The 15,704-nt window shown below is 35.8% G+C and overlaps 1 protein-coding gene across 7 annotated transcripts in view; it reads right to left on the bottom strand.

Annotated features, from left to right (window-relative positions):
• The window catches only part of DLG2 (discs large MAGUK scaffold protein 2), a 949,517-nt gene that overhangs the window by 808,530 nt on the left and 125,283 nt on the right, over positions 1-15,704 (bottom strand). The window lies entirely within an intron of this gene.

Here is a 15,704-nt window from a genome sequence, read left to right as displayed (position 1 = left end):
AATAAAAGATTCAGAATGAACAAGGGACACATACCTATGGCATCATTTTGTTACTTGAAGTTTCACGGCAGGAAACTGAGAGAGGATTCCATTTTAAATGGTCTCAATTTCCTATATCAATTCTCCTTCATATTTGGGGCAATTTCTAATAAACCCAATAAATGGTGTTCCAGGGATATACTCATGATTTCATAGCTCAACTGAAAAGTAAGAAATTAAAGGGGGCAAGGAGACCATAGGCTTCAACCATATACTCTAAGAAATTAAAATAGTTTTCCTTAGGGTCAAATGATTACTTTATGTCCTCCTTGGCATCCCATCCAAACTCTCTTTACCTGGTGACTTTCCTAGGTAAATGATATTCATCATCCAACATATTAAATTGTATTAAATTTCAAATATCTTTCTCATGAAAGTATTAGAGAGAGGGGTCAAGGCCAGAGCTGAAGAGGAAGAGGAGGGTCAACATCAGATATTTGGTGAGCCATGATCTACTGCCTTGTGGTCAATATCTGGGGACTTTATTAAGATACCCTTCCAATTTCCAACTTAAACATGAGGTAAATTATGATCTCCCTAATAAGATCAAAACTCAGCCACACAAGGTAACCTTAAAGGAATGAAAGAACATCCAGGCCAGCAGAACTGATGACTACATTATCCTCTCTAAAGAAAAAACTGTATCAACCAGAAGTTTGGGATGAGGTTTGGGGTCAAGAAGGAAAGCAAAGTAAAAGGGAAATCAGATAGTCAAGCTTTGTCCATCAATCTAGGACCTTACTGGTGGGAAGGAATCTGGACATCTGAGTTAAAATAATTAACAAATTTTGAAGATGGTTTGACCCCCCAAAGAAAGAAGTCCAATACCTGGAAGTTACCTTTGACTTCTTATCTGCCTCATTTTGTTATATTCTGGCTCAAATAAACCCACGCTAGTTAATCCATCTTCTTGCTCTATATCCAAAATATATCAATTCATACAGTGGATCTCCACAACCACTGCTGCTCCGTCAAGTCATCACAGTCTCTCCCTTGAAAGTACTGCTGTATAGCATTCTAACTAGTTTCCCCTCCTTCCATAGCTCATCTCACTATGTACATTAGATCATGTCATGTCCTTATTTAAAATAACCCAATGGCTTCTTGTTGAACTTTGAATAAAATTCAGACTCACTTCCACAGTCTCCAAAGTCTACATGACCTGGCCTTACCTCATTCTCCAACCTCCATTCCTGTCCTTCTTCCCCATATTCTCTTTTACCACACTAGGCTTCTTCTGTTGCAGGAACGTATCAAAGTTGTTCCTACCCTAGGGTCCTTGAACATGCTGTTATTTTATTTGTGACATCACCTGAAGATTGTCCCCTTTCCACCTTCATCTTTTAAATATCAATTCAAGTGTCTCCTCCTTACTAAGGCCTTCTCTTACTTTACTGTCTTATCCAAAGAAGTCTCACTTCCACCAGCCTATCCGCCATATCACATTGCTCTGGTTTATTTATTTTTTTATAGTATGTCACCATCTGAAGTAGTCTTATTTGTTTGTTAATTTTATGTATTTCTCAATATAAGCTCCAAATCTTGCCAACTGTACTTATTGCTATATTTTCAACTTTCTAGGCTAGGTCTGAACATCAACAGATGATCAATATATCTTTGTGAATGAATAAACAGATGAATTTTATGAACATGGGTGTTTCAATTCATCTGACAATTATATTTTTCACTGAAATAAATGATTTTGTCATAATGTGATGTCATGTATATTTTAGCCAATCTGAGTCAGCTTCTTAGTCCCAATTCCCTCTGGATACTTATCAGAATGGCTATCTGGGATTTAAGAGAGACAAAAATAGGATAGAGGGACCTGATCACAGTATTACCTAAAGAAGTACCCCGCCAGCATGCCTTGCCTAACACGACTCTATTTCCTCTTTACCAATTTTTAAAGATACCATTCTTTCAATGATTCAAAAAATATGTCAGGCCCTATCCTAGCAGGAAAGATGCAGAAATAAATAAGGCATGAATTGTGGTCTCCCAAAGCTTCCAATATGGTAAATGAAGCAGAAGTGTAAGCAATCACAATGCTAAGTGAAAAGTAGGAGCACAGAGAAAGAGAAGCTTAAAGAAGATAACATTTGAGATGATCCTTGAATGATGAATGAAATTTTACCAAACACAGAAACAGGGAGGGTCATTATAGACAGAGTGAGACATAGAAAAGATTTGGCAGGAGACTGCATGGTGGCTTCAGGGAATCAGGGAATAGTGAATGGTGGGGTGTGACCAGAATACAATAGGAGTGGCTGGAGATAGGGTTGGTAATGCAGGTTGGGGCCAAACTGAAGACAACTTCTAATGCTTTGCTAGGGAAACAAGTTTTATTTTGTAAACTAGTGTTTGGCTAACTATGTTTTGTGAGATACTGGTAAACATGAATCCGTGAAAAAGAGATTTCATCATCACACACATTTAAGAAATGCTCTGCACACTCTACTTGCCTTCAGGAGATATAAAACCCCAAAGGCTTTGAAAAATCCTATAATAAAAAATAAACAACTGCTTAACATGTTATCCAATATAAACCACCCATTAACATTTCCAGACATACTAGCCTTCTCCAGAAGTTAGAGTACATTTAAAGTGAAGCACTACCTTTAAGTGATCTGGAGTTGTTAAATTATTTAAATCAATGAATGTTACGAATGGAACTGAGTGTAGAGATAAATTTGGCAACAAAAACACTTAGAATGGATGAAAGGAATCTGGGAGGCCACTGATGCTTGCAGATATCTTATGTGAATGATAATGCACATCTATACTCAAGCACCGAGAGTGTGAATGTAAAATGGGAAAATATTTGAGACACTCTAAGATAGAATTCTATATCAACTAGTCATCAATTAGTGATCGCCCTGGGTGTAGAAAGGTGATGAAGCTGACGATGACTTCCTGATACTCTAACATGGTAAACTGAGTGAATTGTAAAACAGGTTTGAGAGCAGTGCGGGGTAGGAAAGAAGAAGAGTAATGAAAAATGGGCTGAAGCTTCTGCACAAAAAGGGATGAGGATCATAATGTCAACTGTTACCTGTTTTTGACTCAATTCTTGGAAAAATAATAACTATAAGCCTACAAGGAACTTCCAATTATGCTAGGCTCTTTCATAAACTCAAGAGTTTCTGTCCTTAGTCTACTTACAATCCTCAACCTATTTTTCTGTCACCTTTCCATTCAGTCCTTTGAAAATGATGTTCTCTCTTATACTAGAAAAGAGCTGCCCTCACATTACTGATATGTTGGCTTCACATTTTTTTTTTTTTTTTTTTTTTTTTTTTTTTAGAATGGCCAGAAGGTGCTTAGTTTTGATAAGGGAGTCCATAGAGTTGTTGCATATGGAAGTTTAATTCTAAATATTGGTATCAGCAATGTAATAATGGTGTGGTTTTACAGGATACAATTTCATACAATCATTCTAAGATATTATGGTTGACTTTCAGGGGCAGTCAACCTGCATTTTCCTGCCTGCATTTTAAGACATGTGGATCCAACTCAACCTTGACTATGTCTATATACAAATTTCATAAAATTCTTAACCGTATATAAACATACTATAAAATAGGCAGGAAATTTCCAGAATATTTCCCTTCTCCATCTGATCAGTTAGATCACTCTTCCTCTTCAACATCTCTTCCTGTCAATTTAATGACCACACTGCACTCCTCAGCAAATTCTCTGTTTACACAGTCAGATGGTCTGTCTACTTCTCTCTGTTGTACTAATTACCTTTTCATCTGTCATTCAATTCAATCTTGCTCACCTACAGCAACGTGAATAAAAGAGCATTCAGCTCTTTTCCTTCTAGAGAACAGACACAAGGAAGAGTTACAGTGACAGGAGAAAAAGGGGCGTAAATCACTAATGAAGATGATTAAGAACTACACTGCTATATTTAGGGTAGGTGGAAATTTCTCTTACCAGGACTTTTATTAATTTTATTTTATTTTTGGTTGCATTGGGTCTTCGTTGCTGTGCACAGGCTTTCTCTAGTTGCCGTGAGTGAGGGTACTCTTCGTTGTGGTGCACGGGCTTCTCATGACGGTGGCTTCTCTTGTTGCGGAGCATGGGCTCTAGGCATGCAGACTTCAGTAGTTGTGGCACACAGGCTCTAGAGCACAGGGTCAGTAGTTGTGGCACACGGGCTTAGCTGCTCTGCGGTATGTGGGATCTTCCCGGACCAGGGATCGAACCTGTGTCCCCTGCATTGGCAGGCGGATTCTTAACCACTGCGCCACCAGGGAAGTCCCTTATCAGAACTTTTAAACAGAAACTACTCACTTATTTGTGTATATATCCTTCCTTCCTTCTTTCCTTCCTTCCTTGCATCCATCCTATCATCCATCCAGTCAACAAATTAAGCATGTATTAAATTACCAACTGGGTATTATCATTATGCTAGGTGTTATAGAAGATGCCATAATAGTGTCCAAAATTGGCTGCAATCACACGAAAAGTATTCATCTTCATTAACTAATAAAAGCAAATTTAGAAAGCAACAGCATGCAATTTTTAGCTTACCAAATTTATAAATGATTTTTATAAAGAAAGAACCATCAAGAGTACAGGAGGAAAGACATGTTCACACACTCCCGGAATGGGAGGACTATAAATGTGTAAAGTCCTTTTAGAAGCAATTTGGCAATTAACTCTAAGCTCTATGGGGCAGGAATCAATCTCTTTTGTTTTCCATTATGTCCCCATTGATTAACACAGTGTTTTGGCACCTGGGAACTGTTCAATAATTAATTGTTGAATAAAAATCGACTGAACAACAACGTTATAAGCCTAAAAAAATTTACACCCTTCACTCACTGATTCCTTTCCTGAAAATATATCCTAATGAGAAAACTGATCAGAGGTTAATGTACACCAAAACTTACTTCAGTATTGTTTATATTAATTATTTAACCTAAATGTCCAACAATATGAGTTTTTGTAGAAACAGTAATCTTTGGCAGTCATTAAAATTACGTCAAAAAGAAAAATATTGTACTAACAGAAAAATGTTCATAATTAATGTTAATGTAAAAGAAGCAATACAGTTTTATATTCTTAACTTCCCACTAGCAGACACATATAACCAATACTTTATATTTAGGTACATCTGTGAGCTCATGTTAATATATTACATTTTTTTTCTGAAGATACATATGCAGAGACAATTGAAGAAACTAAAAAGGTATCAAAATACTAACTGTGGTTACCTCTAGGTGGAATTATAGCTATTTTAATATTTTTCAAACATATCTTTAGCTTATAATATTTTTTACCATAAACTTGTATTATTTCTACATCAAAACCAAACAATAAAATTATTTTTAAAAAGTAATATAAATGCTCACTTTTAAACTAAGAGAATTTATGATTATCCACTTAGACTTTATTTTTATTTAAAAAAACTTCAAGTTGAGAACAGAATAAAAAATATATACACTGCAAGTATCTTCCTCTTAATTTTGCTGTGAAAGTGCTCTAAAAATATAAAGTCTTAAAAAAAACCCAAAACATTGCAATGAAGTGCAATAATATGTGTGATGGAAAACAAATAAAATAGATCAGAGAAATGAATGATCAGTATATAAACAGAATCAAAAAGCATTTTCTAAGATTGCCTTCCCAGTCTGGCAAAGGCAGATATATTTGCTAATCACTCTAAAATGTAATATAAATCTAGGAATTTTTATATAATTTTAAACTTAGTGCATTTTTGAACTACTTATTGAAGAACTATAACAATGTTGACCACTAACTAAATAGCACAGCCTATCAGAATAAAGTGCAAATGTGTTCAATTATGGATTTGTAATGTGGTACTGCCAACTACTATACTCTGAGCACTTATATTTAATGACGAAAATGAAGGAGAAAAAAGGTCATGTAATCTACAATAGACTGTACAGAAACTAATTATAAAATAATAGTTCACGACATTATTTCAACCTTCTAGAGAGCAAGTGACTCCTAAATTAGACAAAGAAACTGTGTAGAATCAGATTTTATTTTTCTGATTGTCCTCTCAAAGTGCAGTTCAGTACCTTCCATCACTGAACAGCATGACCCACTTGAATGCAGAATATAATTTCTGAACAGTGATTCCCATATTTTAACAGCACCACCAAAAAGAAGAATCTGAGTCAAACTAAAAACAAGACAAATATGCAAAGCAATAAATCTGTGCTAACAACTTTTTATTACAATCTGTTTGTTATTAAATAGAGCTACTTTAAGGACAGAAGATGTCACTCTTGATCTTAAGGCACTTGTATAATGAGTAATAATAATAATAAATCAAATTCGAAACTTAAGTACCTTTATGTACAAGGCCCCGTGCTAATATTCATTCAGAATTCAACAACGCTTAGTTGACTGATTGCTACATGCTGGGTTACTGGGAAAACAAGGGTAAATAAACAGATTGTGCTCTAATTGAATTCAGCTTAGAGAAGCAGATAGATACTTATTCATAACTGTGATACAATGTGATAGGTGAATTGTGCATGGTGCCCAGCTAGACATAAAGGTAGACAAGACATAGTCTTTTCTCTCCACAGCCACCAGGGCAGCTGAGAAGTCAGGGTCCAAAAACAGAACTTAATAGTGATACTACAAAATTGTCACAAAGAGATGAATGGACAGCTGGTGACTATGAGTTAGGCATATGAGGAATCTTTCACTCTCTAATCAGGAGACCGAGAAGGAAACAACTAACCACAACGCCAGGTAATGTGCTAACTGTGCAGGACACCACATTAAGTAGAGGTTTTAGGAGCTAAAACGGACTGGAAAGGATTAGAGAGGAGGGTGCTTAAACCAGACTTTTAAGTAACATATAGGCTTTGTTAAGCAGAATGGGACATTCCATCAGAAGGAAATAGAAAGCTGAGAGTCTAGTGCAGAGGTTGGCAAACTTTTTCTGTAAAGAGCCAGATAGAAAATATTTTAGGAAAATATTTTAGGACTCTCTGGCCCTACAGTCTGTATTACAACTACTTAACTTTGCAATTGCAGTACCAAAATAGCCATAGATAATGTGTAAACAAATGAGCATGGCTGTGCTCCAATAAAGCTTTCTTTATAAATAGTATAATTGGGATTTCATATAATTTTTCACAAAATTATATTAAATATTATTATTCTTATTTTCTTCAACGATTAAAAATATTTAAAAAAATTCTTGGCTCAGAGGCTATACAAAAACAGGTAGCAAGTTGGATTTGACCTGTAGGCTATACTTTGCTGACTCCTGGTCTAGTTAGAAGGCAAGCTAAATACACACACATAACAATACACATAACAATTTCAAATATCTAACCAGTGTTCTCAATTCTACCCAGCCTTTCCATTTTATAATACATGTTTTGTAATACCCTCTTTTCTCCATCTGAAATGAAATTCATGGATAATACAACTGCCTACACATTTTAAAATAATGCCTTAACTGAAGTAAAAGAAGAAATAAAAAGAAAGTACTTTATGTTAAGATAGTATGTTTTCAATACGGCAATCTGTGAGCCCAACTATACTAGAAAATGTAATAAAGTAGTCACATGCTTACGTGTACTTATAACGAATAAATTTAGATTTAAGTGGAATAAAGAGACCAGATATCACATCTGCAAGAGACACAGGAAAAGTGAAAGAGTAGACATATGAAGAGTAGACACATATGAAAATTAAGTGTTGGAAGAAGTAATAATGGTTCATTTGTATATAATAAGAGAGCAAAGGAAATACTTTAGTTGAAATATACATAATCTAACAAGATTGCTGATAAAGTGGAGAAAGTAAAAGTGTCATATTTTTGCAAATAAACTGATAACTTAGTGTCAAAATAATTACTTATAACTTAGTGTCAAAATAATTCCCTGCTTTATATGGGGCAGACCGGTGAGGGAGTTTATCTATCTATCTATGTATCTATCTATGTATCTATGTATGTATCTATCTATCTATCTATCTATCTATCTATCTATCTATCTATCTATCTATCATCATCATCACCTCTCTATCCCTATTCGGAATTACCCCTCATGTAAAGACAGACATTTGATTTGACTTCTAGCACTTCAATAGATCTTGGGACTCTGTCCTTTGATAAAAAATGAGGACTAGAGAACCCCAGCCACCTAAGAGCCTACAGGGAAACTGAGTATACATGACCTTTGGAACAATATCAGAGTAATACTGAAAACAACAGAAAACTCTAAAATAAATAATTTCACATAATTTTCACAAAATAGATTTCTTATAGTGTGATAACATTTTAAAAATAAATATAAGGTATGGCAATCAAATAAAATATTTTTTAAAACAATCTTATTGGAATTTGGTGAACTATTTGTATTTCAAGTGCTGCTACCAATTTAAAATGTTTGGTTCTATGTCTATTAAAAGGACCTCAAGTCTCTTCAGTTACATATTTGCAGGTGACATTTACAAATGTGAACTGATACAGGAGAGGTGTATCGACGACATAAATACCAGGAGCAGCAATATTGCTCAAGATAGGGATTTTCCAAACTGGGAACCAACTCCTGATAAAATTCCTAACAGAACAAAGTACAATGATCCCTTGATTTACATAGGAGTTACATTTCTAGAATATTAAATGATTATTAAATCCTTACAGAAAATACTTTGTTTATAAAACTGAATTTTATTTTAGGTTTAGAAAATTAAAAATAAAAAAAAAACCTTCATGAGGGGCTTCCCTGGTGGCGCAGTGGTTGAGAATCTGCCTGCCAATGCAGGGGACACGGGTTCGAGCCCTGATCTGGGAAGATCCCACATGCGGCGGAGCAACTGGGCCCGTGAGCCACAACTACTGAGCCTGCGCGTCTGGAGCCTGTGCTCCGCAACAAGAGAGGCCGCGATAGTGAGAGGCCCGTGCACCGCGATGAAGAGTGGCCCCCGCTTGCCGCAACTAGAGAAAGCCCTCGCACAGAAACGAAGACCCAACACAGCCATAAATAAATAAATAAATAAATAAATAAATAAATAAATAAATAAATAAATAAATAAATAAAGTGCTTTAAAAAAAAAAAACCTTCATGAATATGAAGTGAAATGTTAAAAACTGTGCAGTTAATGGGGTCGTTCTTCATTGTTCAGGACTGCTCGGCACATTCTAGTGCATTCAGCATCCCTGGCCCCCTTCTCCTAATGTCAGAATCACCTCCCAGTCATTATCAATACATAAGTCCCTCCATGCGTTTGTAAAATGATTTCTAATGGCTCGTCTCTCTCCTTATCTCCTTGGGGACTGCTGGTCTGAATTATAGGAATATAGAAATAAGGTTTATGTAATTTTTTGTATAATGCCCAACACTGCATTATCAACAAATTGCAGGCTTAATAATTTTCTCGTCGGTAATCACGCTTCGTGAAGAGGCGCACATAAGGGAGAAGAGAGGGAAAGCTGCCTGAAGCAGTAAAAAGAATTCTGAGTTCAAAGACACTGGCCAATTCTGCCACAAACTGAATGACCTTGAATGGCCTTGGGCAAGTCTTTTTAACTTTTCTAGGCTTCAGGTTCTCCTTTGGAAAATATACTAGATGACCTCTAAATTCCCATCCAGCTCTGACATAATTATAAAATATCTATCTATCTATCTATCTATCTATCTATCTATCTATGCCTTTGGGAAATTAAAGGAATGAAAGTAGAGAATGGAGAATAAAATCAGGTGATGCTACATTTGTAACAGATCAAACAATATCAAAACGAAGAAGAAGGCCAATGGAGATGGTGGTGTTAAAGGGGGGTATGTGATTCTTGGCATAATAGATGCATAGGTCGGTAGACAATGTGTATGAGATTCACATCCATTCAGCAATGTGAGATGATGCTCTTGGACTTACGAAAGACAAACTCTACCTGTACTTTTATTTTGTACTTATATTAAGTTTAAAATACATGGTTCCTGCTTCCTTACCATAAATGTTGCAAGATTAGATCCAATTTGCAAATAACCACCGATGATGGGGTCTTTCTAAGAGCAAGTATCTTATTCTGGCATCAGTGCTGTGGGAATCTACCCCACTGCTTCAGATCAGCGTAGTTCTTAACCTCGATCACAGAGCAAAGGGCTCTTTAAGGGCTCAACCAACTCAGGGTTCCTGAGACCAGAAAATGAAGTAGAACGGGGGAATCTGGGATTCTGCCAGGAGGCGTCAGTCCTCCCAACCATGTAAAACACTCCAATTCCTTAAGGAAATTTCCTGTTAAATTAAAGAATTAAAGAGGTCTCTGAGGGTATTCTCCCTTCCAGTGTACCTCAAACAGGCCTTTCCGTAAGATGTGGTGGAAAGGTTCAGGAGTCCGATAGAACTTTATTTGAAACTAGTTCTGCCTTTATCAGTTGTGCCCTCGTGAGCAAGTTACTCTTAGCCTCAGCTGCCATACCTGAAAAATTGGGAATTATTTAATCACTCTTTTACTGTTATTGGAAGAATTCCAAGTAATGATTAATGTAAAGACCCTAGCACAGGGCTTTACACATTGTGGGTGTTGAGAGTATTCGATAAATACTGTCACCTTTGCTCTTTTCTTTTCCACCCTCTGTACTTTGTCTCTCCTGCCCTGCCTTAGAAAGAAGGCTCTGCCGATGTCAGCATCCAGAAGCAGGGGTGCCAGGAGTGTTGACCGACTGGCTTCAGATCTGCCCAAGGCATGCTCAGTGCTTTTATTCCTTCTGTGATACCTCTTATTCTCTTATGTTTCCCTTGCCTGGAGGCTGCTGGTGTTTTCCAGAGACTAAAAAGTCTTATTCTTCCTTAGTAAGGGACCCTCTATGGAAGGAATCAGTAGAAGCAGCCACAGAGTTAAAAACAAACTGTTAGATCTTTCTAACCAGACAAACGCTGAGCCTGAGATTTCAGCCTAGGGCAACCCTACTTCTTGGACTAAAAAGTCCTCTGCACTCAAGTTCCTGTAAACTGCTATTTCTGGAGGAGCTGTAGAGGGACTGTTAGGGAAGATTTACAGAGTTTGGCTAAATACTTCAAATGTAGTTTTTCTAGCAGTATGTACTGAGAAACTCTAACATCACCCACCTCTGAATGCAAGCTTATGAAAATGCTAGTTTATCAATACAAGTCTATTTTACATGATTTTTTTTTTTTCCTTAGTGTACACCATTGTAAACCTCTGAGAACCCTGAAGGAGAAAATGACACCCCACCATCACGTGGTACTGTGTCAAGTGTTTCTGAACAGTTGCCTGGCCTAACCTTCATCACTCTAAGTGAGGCATCAGAAAATTCAGTGGACAAACTAGAAACTCTAATGAAGGACCACAATACTGATAATTAATTCGATGGATAATACGTTCTTCAGGTTAAAAAACACAATTTGGATATCACTAGTCATCATAAATACCATTTTTTAAATTGAACAATTCCTGTGTCCTAAGTGCCATGCTTGGCTCTTTAGATAGAGTACTTTCAATTCTTATTACACTTTTCTGCAACATGATTGTATCATTCTAAGTTTTACAGAGGGGCAGATGAGTCTTAAAGAGGTTAAGCAAGTGAGATCACACAGAGCTAGTAAGTTCAAACTTTGGATTATCTGGCTCTAAAGCATAAATCCTTTCCAAAGTGTGTCTCATTCATTAATGGATGTCAGGTGACAGAGCCACAGAATATTAGCTGTGGAAGGGATACAGAGGTTCATTTAGGAAAATCAGTTTTCTTAGAAACAGAGAAACTGAGGCCTAGAAGGGTTCCTTAACCATGAAGCCTAACACAGAGTGTGGCAGAACCCTCGAATCCTACGGTGGCTCAGTGCTGCTGACTCAGCAGTCTTCACCAAGGCCCACCAGGCTTTCTGTGACCGATCCCCTGCCCCTCTCTCCATGGGCAGACAGAACTAAGAGCAGCTCTACACAGACACCAGGGTGTTACATGTGTTTCTGTTTTTGTTATTTTTGCCCCCAAAGCCTATCTCTCTTGGCCGACTTGATAAACACACATTTTTTCAAGATTCAATTCACTTCCATCCAAGTAACACTACCTCTACAAAGTCTTCACTAATTCACCTCTCTTCTCTTCCCAGAAAAACAGTTAAAATGAATTAAGGAATAGGTTAACAGAAGCCAACTTTTATTGTGGATTTATGATTCATTCATTCATCCATTCCACAAATATTTATTGAGTCTCTACTATATGTAAGCACTGTGCTAACTGCTTTATATGTATTATGTCAATCATTCCTCGCCATAATCCTATGAGTTAAGTACTATTTTTATCCTAATTTTACAAAACAGGAAATGTAGGCATAAAGAGATACAGTATCTTTTCTTAAAAAAAAAAAGAAAGGATATTTTTGTCTTACTCCTTTGTGGTCCCTTTATATCCTGAATACACATTTACTATGGAATTTGCAGCACTCCGTGGAACTTTGTTTCACTTCCAAATTTTGATTTATGAGGCTATTATTCTGTGTATATAATGATATATTTGCTAAGTATCATATACTATTGTAGGTCGTAGGCTCCATAACGGTAGAGGTGGTACCTACTTTGTTTCCTATTATATCCACAGGGCCTGACAGAGTGGCACATAGTAGGTACTCAGGAAATGATAGTTGAATAAAGAAATGAAGAATGAATGAATGAATGAAGAACAAATGCATAGAACCCTGGTCTCCGAGTCTTCACTCTCTGTGCTGCCTCCCCAGACCCGTCTGCACTGGGTAGAAATGCCGCATAAGCAGCGATGGACATGTTTTTTTGGTTTTTTTTTTTTCCCCCAAGGCCGATACTATTATCTTGGATGTGCATTCTAGAACTCACTTCTGGACACTATAATTTTCCATTTTCTTACCTATTATTATGGTTATATTAATTCTACAGATCCAAATGGAATGAAAACTTATTTGAGAAGGGACAGGAGCTGTTTTTTATTCCTGCTGAGGAATAACATAACGACAAAGTCTTGTTAGTACAGAGCACCCCCAAATAACAGGAGTTTGGCAAAGAGCCTTGGGAGGAACTCAAGTCATTACCGTGGCCCTGTATTATAGCAGCCGGAAATCACACTGCTGATTTCCACGTAACACAGCAACTATCTCCAAAGGCAAGATCCCAGCTCCCAGACACTTAATAGCCCTCAGGCACGTTCTGTACCACATATGGGTCCCTAGGCAACTCTAAAACATGCACTTTCCTTCTTTCTGCTTTATCAAGGAGTCTAAGGTTTACTATCATTAGCCTCTATCTTTTATTTTACAATATTTCACAGGATATCTTTAGTTAATTTAAGGGATAAAAATGGTATCCAAAAATTCTCAAAACAGACTTAGTTTTAATGGACACATATTCATACACACACACTCTTGTTTCTGTGATAGTTTACATGGGCATATAGTACATACACATATCTGTATATTTCAAATATTAGACATATTTTATAGATGTATATGTAAATGAATACAGATATATATATACATAGAACAGCATTTTCGAGTACCTATCAGAAGTAAAGGCAACATACTTTACAGAGAGAAAAAACATTATAAGAACAGCTACTAATTTCTAGGAGAGAAAAGAATAATATAGAACTTTAATTTTTATATGTGTATATGTATATGCATGTATATATGTATAGTTATATACACATGAAAATATGTTAATACATGCAAGTAGTTAGATATTATAGAGATATTTAAATATATATCTCTATATTAATATAGAGATATTTAAATATATATCTCTATATTAATATAGAGATATTTAAATATATATATATATATGCACATATGCATATACAGACACATTAAAAATTATTCAACATAATATATTTGAAAGGGCACGGGAGTGGAATGAAGAGAGATTGATCAATCTAGTATAGCACATTTTTAGGACTAAGATGGTAAAAGGGTGGAAGAGTCAGTTGACAGAAGAGTGTCACAACACTGAAGATCCTAAAAGATATGGTATTGGTTCTCCGTTATTTGGGGAGTAACTGTTCTTAGCAAGTAATAAAGTACATGTGAATAAGAGAGAAAAATGTAGAGAAATGTGTATACAAAAGAATAATGGGAGATAGTGGCTGCCTCATTTCATTGCCTTCTCATATGTCACTGGATCTTTAATTATCAGCGCAGAGTCTATTTCAATCTTTAAAGCATTAAATGGCTATAAATTTAAGCAAGTAGGAGGCTGACTTTGTTAAAAAGCAAGGAAGGGAAAAGTTTCCCTTGGTTGATGAAGAATGTACCAAGATTTTTTGAGCATAGTTATTATAATATAGTATTAGAGATTTTGGTTTGAGCAATGATGAAAAGTTTATTACATCTTAGATAAAAAGAATTGTAAAAATAAAGCATGTTTGCATATTCTACTCTGTGCAAAATCCATAAGCTAGATGCGTTTGCCTTCTCTGCCTATGTAAGCCTTGAGAATTTAACATAATCAATAAAGAGGTATAGGCTAAAGACGTTTAAACACATGTGTTTGTTAAAGAATAGGGACTTCATAATTGTTGACTGTTTCTTCAGTTTGGAATTCATGTTAACTTTAAAAAATAACTGAGTTTCCAAACATCAGGCTCCACTTCAAGGTGAACTAGTTTAATTCTAAAATGACAATACAGTCTTGATTTAAATCAAGATGCTGAAATGCATGATATTAATGCCTCAAAAGCCATATATAAGGTTATGTATATGTAGCATTAAGATCTAGTGATATATACTTACAAGTACTTAAAAAAAAAAACTAATAGTAAAATTGGAATGTTCTCTACACCTCTCAGATCATAACATTTTACTCATGATCAATACCCACTTCTTAATTATGCTAAAATCATATTAAAAGCAAGAGAGGATTTTTTTCTGCAAACACAGATTTTTCTCTTTTTAGTGAATTTTTATGAACGGAGTTCTATATTTATGACAATGATTACAGGTGCCTTTTATTTATATTTTATAGCATTTACAGGAAGTTGTTTTCCCTCTTCTGGATGGAGACAGGAAAAAATGAGCCAATTTCGTTTCTGGTACAATGCTAGTAGTTTGGGGCAAGAATAAGCTAGGAATCAAATTAAGGGACTCTGCACATCTGCTTCAGAAATATGTTACAGGGGAATACGAGTTATACTTTTTAATATAAATAACCTTATTGCTTCTATGAATAAATGAAAGGTTTCATTATTTTATTCTGAGTGTAATTGTCCTCTAGCTTGCTTCCAATTGTATTCCTTTTGTTTATAAAATGAATTATTTAGTACAAACACATTTTCTTCTCCATCACTGAAAAGGTACACAGCATTATAAGAGTAAAATTAGAATAGGATACTTTACATCGCTGCTTTCCAGAGCTGAAGAAATAAATGTTTTTTTTTATCTTTAAAGAGATGGAAAGTATCTGATTAAAGTTCATTTTCTCTTTCTTCCTTAAAAACAAGACAAAACTCTAGGCTAGGCAGAATAGAAAAAGTTAACAATGATTAGAAGTAAAAGTGCTGCTAAAGTCTATGATACAGAATAGTAAAATCATCTGAGGACTAGAGAAGTTGAATTTGGGGAAAAGTCACTGAAAGAAACTGAGCACAGCATCCCTTGACTTTCACAGGCCACACAGAGGTGTGAGCCCACAAACACCTGTGAAAATTACAGGATTTCCTGGCCTACCATTTACC

Source organism: Eschrichtius robustus, chromosome 11 (assembly GCF_028021215.1).
Source record: "Eschrichtius robustus isolate mEscRob2 chromosome 11, mEscRob2.pri, whole genome shotgun sequence".
Classification (NCBI taxonomy): Eukaryota; Metazoa; Chordata; class Mammalia; order Artiodactyla; family Eschrichtiidae; genus Eschrichtius; species Eschrichtius robustus.
The sequence above is the reverse complement of the archived record's forward strand: the minus strand, read 5'-3'. Positions and strand labels throughout refer to the sequence as shown.